The sequence below is a fragment of the Musca autumnalis genome, unplaced genomic scaffold (assembly GCF_047663935.1).
Source record: "Musca autumnalis isolate F117 unplaced genomic scaffold, ASM4766393v1 scaffold_4, whole genome shotgun sequence".
NCBI classification, from domain to species: Eukaryota; Metazoa; Arthropoda; class Insecta; order Diptera; family Muscidae; genus Musca; species Musca autumnalis.
The window spans coordinates 241,415,803-241,421,807 of NW_027411977.1; the positions used below are offsets into that span (position 1 = coordinate 241,415,803).

Genomic DNA, 6,005 nt, shown 5'->3' on the forward strand with positions numbered 1-6,005 from the left:
CAACATCTTTCAACAACGAAGATCCACTTTTTTATCGACAAATTGTGTTCAGCGACGAACTCATTTTTGGCTCAATGGGCACATTAATAAGCAGAATTGGCCGCCTAGATCGTGCGATTTAAGGCCTTTAGACTATTTTTTGTGGGGCTATGTTAAAGCTCGTGTCTATACACACATGTCCGCTTCAATTGACGCATTGGAAGACAACATTGATGCATTTATTCACGAGATACCGGCCGAAATGTTGGAAAAAGTATGCCAAAATTGGACTAAGCGGATGGACCATTTGAGGCGCAGTCACGGTCAACATTTGCATGAAATAATCTTAAAACATTAAATTATATGGACCGTACTATCGATTCAAATAAAGATTTCATCCATTTTTCTGAATTTTATGTATTTGTTTTTGAAAAACTTTCCTATAGTTCTTAAAAAAATCACCCGTTATAAGTAATACTTCCCCTTGACTTTCACCGATTATTTTCTTGGTATCACACATCGAAGCGTTAAATTCATTGGTGCTATAAACATAAATGGACTGTTCCAGAACTGCATGAATCTACTGTTTTATACCATTTTATAAAAATTGTACAGGGCAAATAATTTCAAGTTGAATTCAGTATATTCTGCACTAATGAATTGTTGGTATTCGAGATGTTACCAGATCTTCCTTCTAGTGACATGGACGACGAGAGGAAACTTTACATAAAAACCAGAGAATTGTGAGTTGTAATTAAGTCCATAGACTAATTAAGTAGAGACTACGAACGCTCTCATTTTTCATTCTCAACCAGATGTCGCACGAATCGATTTGGGGCTAGTCATCTGACTCAAGCCAGACTGGGGCTAGTCAAATGACTCAACTTCGAAAACAATTTATTTGTTTTTCTACCAATTAGGGTCTCTGTTTGCAAACTTCGCCACTTTAAAATGTACTTTACATGTGAAATTAACTATGTCAACCTTTTTGATAGGCATATAGTTCGTAAATGTTAATATTTTTAGGAGTTTTCGTTTAAGTGAAACAAGCAGCTGTCACTCAAACCACAAACATGCGTAAACGACATCTGTTTCGCCGCAGATAAATGGTGAGAGCCATTCTTTGTCTCTACATTAATTAGTCTATGTTAAGTCGCGAAGTAAAACCGTCAGTTGGAGAAGAAGTAAAGGAAAATCGTGTGCTCAGCAAATAAAGCATTGTAGAATTGTAATCTAAACGAACCCGCGTCTTGATACAAATCGTATCGGGGAATAAAACAACGTCTACACGAGAAAGCTAAACCTAATTCCGTAACAGTATTTTCCATAATCCAGGCATAGACTAATTAATGTAGAGCAAATGTGTTCTTCTTTGGCACGGCAGTGTCGATGATTTTCGGCAATTTACACACACACGACCCGAATGCACAGAAAGAGCGTACAAAAGAGAACAAATGTTTTGATTTGTTATTGTTTTATAGCTTGCGTGAATACAAACTTACTAACACACTGTTATAAGTTGCCAATATTTTGAATTTTCTCCGTTCTCTTTTTGGTCATGTCTGATGTAGAGACAAAGAATGGCTCTCACCATTTATCTGTGGCGACATAGATGTCGTTTACGCATGTTTATGGTTTGAGTGAAAGCTAATTGTTTCACTCAAACGAAAACTCCTAAAAATATTAACATTTACGAACTATATGCCTATCAAAAAGAGTGGCATAGTTAATTTCATATGTAAAGTTCATTTTAAAGTGGCGAAGTTTGCAAACAGAGACCCTAATTGGAAGAAAAAGAAATAAATTGTTTTAGAAGTTGAGTCATTTGACTAGCCCCAGTCTGGCTTGAGTCATATGACTAGCCCCAAATCTATTCGTGCGACATCTGGTTGAGAATGAAAAATGAGAGCGTTCGTAGTCTCTGCTTAATTAGTCTATGATCCAGGTTGGTTCTATGATATACAGCATGGTAGAACAAACCAGGTAAACTAAATACTACAACTCAACAACAACCACATAGAAATTTGTTTTTGTTTGTAATGTTACTGTCATCGGCAAATTGAAAAAAAAAAAACAAGGAAATGTCCATGGCACAATTACCCAGGTAGTGGCATCGTCAAATTTTAAATATGTTATGTCAAAACTTTCTTTATGTTGTTGGGGAAATTACAACAAAAATATTTTTTTTTAAAGGGATTTGACTTTTCATATTCGATCAGCTGGTGTGATACCACTACCTGGTAGTTCTGCCATGGAAATGTCTATAAATTATTGAAATTTAAAAAAACTAATATTTTTCATATTTGAATGAATATTTTGAAAAACATGAATGAAAACACCTTAGGTTTTCAATTTGAATGTTTCCATATCATTCCACTAAATGCATAATTTCTCGCAGAAAGTAGAATTCTTGCAAAAATGTTTGGGGTCGCTGGTAATTCATCAAAAAAAGGAGAAGCTGCTTCAATCTTTTTTATTCTTTTCAAGTTTAACAAAATACCACACATATTAACAAATATTGTACCGCCTCTATAAGCGGTGTTTTAGTGTGCGGCGCGTCGTTCGGTCTTGGAGGAGGTAACATGTCAATGATATGAAAAAGACTTTATGGGAAATAGTTTTTTTCTGATGAATAAATTTTTTCTTCAAAAAATATATATGTATCTCTAATACACATCGAACATAGAAATAAATTAATAAAATGTCGTATGGAATTGAAAACTAACATTACAGACCAGTTCAGTCAGCTGTGTATTGCTGTTACCTTTTCTTGTTCTACCCTGGATATACAGATAAAAAACTATGGCGATTGTTCTGCAACATAAGCTTCGTTCCAGTACTTTTTTAATGGTAAAATGTGCAAAAGAGAGAATTGTCAAAAATGAGTTCAACGCGCACACTTTTCCAAAATGTACGGGAACGTAAAAATGGCAGAAACGTCAAAAAAAAACTGGAACAAATGTCAAAGTCGGCGAATCAACCAATCAGAAGCTGGCAAACATGTTGCCCATTTTTGCTCGCCCAAATTTGCCGTGTAAAAAGTTTATAAAGAGGAAGCTATTCAGCGCCATTTTTGTTCAAAGAGAAGTAAACATTTTACAACTTTTTGGTGTACGGGAACCCATTTCGGGTAAAAATGTGCAAAATGTGTAAACACTTTTTTAGTTCTGGAACGAAGCTAATATTTAATAAAAAGTTGATAGCTTCGTTCCAGAACTTTTTTTATGGCAAAAATAGTAAAAGAGAAAACTGACAAATTTTCTCACAGAACGCATATTTGTTCAAAAAGTACAGGAACGGAAAATATAGTAAAGTTAATTAATATGTCAAGAAAAAAATGTCAGACGTCACAGAAAAATAAAAAAATATTGATTGTATAAACATACATATGTTTGTTAATTGTGATTTTGAATTTATTTCCTTTTTATAACAAATGTTATGTTCCTTAAAGATCTTCTGATGCAAGTCTTTTCTGTTCAATTAGAAGTTAACGAAAGAGTGGAAGCCTAAAATGTTCGCAAAAGGCAGGTGATGTCCCCAGGCTTAGTTATATCAAATCCAACCATCAATTCTACAAATACATATTTGGAACGCCCTTGGGACAACAACAAGCATAAGAACTCATATTCTAATAAAAGCATCAATTCCCTCCAACCAATTTGGCGTAGACCCCTATAAATTATATTGACTTTTGCCATAAAAACAGCAATAAAAATTATGTTAATAATTCCTCCAAAGATTTATTGAAATAGCATGAACTTTAGGAAAAAGATTGAAGTTTAGACACTCATTCGATCATTTCTCCTTTGGAATTTTTTACTAGTCGTATAAAAAACCAACATCTGCAACATCTCAACGTTGTATTCAATTCAGCATTCAAACCAACAGGATCCACTACATTATCTAGCTACATGTCCGCCCTTGGCATAAACATGGATGGAACATCTGATATGTCCTTGGATTGGATGGAATTTAACATCTGTGTGTAATACGCCTACATATGTATATGGGTATTTCGCCTGTAAAAACCTCATTCATGTTGCTTCGAACTCTGTTCAGTACTCTGGAGAAATATCAACTGATCGTTAAAATAGAATTCTAATCCTATCCTTTCCAAACTGTGATGTTAGCGGGAAAGGTAACAATTAGCCTTTGGAAAGCATTAGGCTTCTGTATACCAAGCAATTGTTCCACCGAAGATATTGTTGAACGTTGAAGGACTTGAACAGTACAAATCAAGTTCTTGTGCCGGACGAGCGCAGAAGATAATCGCCGTACTTGAGGGTATATTTGATTATGGTTTCTTAAGGGAAATGTGAAAAGCCTTCTTCACAATTGCCGTAGTTGAACTGTAAGAATGAAATTATTTAATTAATATGAGCTTCGCGAAATTTTATTTTTATTACCACGTATTTTTATCAAACGACTCAACTACTATTGCCGAAATATCTTAATTTTATGTTGGTTGACTGTTTTCAATTCAATTTGTTTTAAATTTATTTTTATTGATGTTTTTCTGACTTTTTATTTTTCGTTCTTTCAAAAAATGTCAAATATTGCCTTTGACCAATTTACTATTTTTTACACAGCCAAATTTGTGTAGTAGAAAATAGTAGAAGAGAAAGCCATTCGGAGCCATATTTGTTCAAAGAGAATAGAACATTTTGCCAGTTTTTGTTGTTCGGGAACGCATTTTATCAAAAAATTTTAAAAGTAGTAATAATTGTACTATTTTGCAGGTTCTGGAACACAGCTGATATCAGCAGAAATTTGTTCATAAATGTTACATTCATGGCAGAACTACCAGGTGGTGGTATCACACCAGCTGATCGAATATGAAAAGTCTAATCCCTTTATAAAAAATTATTTTTGTGGTAATTTTCCCAACAACATAAAGAAAAATTTAACATAACATATTCAAAATTTTACGATGCCACTACCTGGGTAATTGTGCCATGGTTACATTCATATAAATTCAGGAATTTGTAAGTCGAAGGTCACACTAGCGTGTTTTCAACATGGCGACTTCCAGTTTATAGGCGAGGGGTATGAGGTAGTGAAACCGCTGTACATGGTTTTCTGTGTTTGCGATGTTGCCTCTTCCTATTATTCGTTGCCAGAAACTCGCTAGTGTGACCAAGGTCTAAGGAATATAAGAAGAGTATTTTCTCACTCAAAAACCAAGGGGTTGTCATGTAAGAATACACCTCTATTATCCTTCAAAGTTTCGGCATTTTTAAAAGAAGGCCCGATTGCAGGAATACTATTCGTTCTAGAGAAAAAAATTATTAAAAAATGCTTAGAAGGTCTCCATAATGTCATTTCCATACGAAATTTTAATTTTTCTAGTAAAAAATCTCGGCGCTAAATGGGTAAAAATTGCAATATTTGTAATATTTTTATAAGAATTCAAATGACAACAACATATTTTAACATTTAAAGTTTGATCACTTACTAGGCGTTTACACCAGACATTTTGTCTTCAAATACAACTCTGATTTACTAACACATACATATATTTGTCGTTTGTCTCCCTGCTGTCCATCATTTTTTCAAAGACAGTCGGATTAACAAATTTTTGACATTTTTGTGAAAAAGAAGTGAGATGATAATTCAAATGTGCTGAAAACAAAAGAATATGTAGAAAACAAAAAAGTGAACGGAAAACGAAAAGAAATCGATGATTTTCATTCATAATTTTGCAACTGTTTTTGCAGTTGTCTGGACGCCTACGTCATACAGGCAAGTTTTGACAATCAATACATGAACTCAACTGTCCTGTCATGTGTAAACGCAGGGTTAGGTAGGCCATAGACTAATGAATATATAGACGCCGGAATGTTCTCAGCTATTTTGTCCGAAAAAATGTTACGCCAGAAAAAAACTACGATATTTGTTTTCTGAGTTGAGTGACCACAAAAACTGAATTAGCTGAACGCCCAAAAACTCTTTGTTCTGTATCTGTTAGGACAAAAAAACGAATGATTCCGTCGTCTATATATTCATTATTCTATGTTTAGGCCATG

The 6,005-nt window shown here is 34.1% G+C and overlaps 1 protein-coding gene across 6 annotated transcripts in view; it reads right to left on the reverse strand.

The window, feature by feature from the left end:
• LOC141403733 (zinc finger protein 711-like) overlaps nt 1-6,005 on the reverse strand; it is a 170,980-nt gene that overhangs the window by 134,205 nt on the left and 30,770 nt on the right. The gene's annotated exons all lie outside the window — the stretch shown is intronic.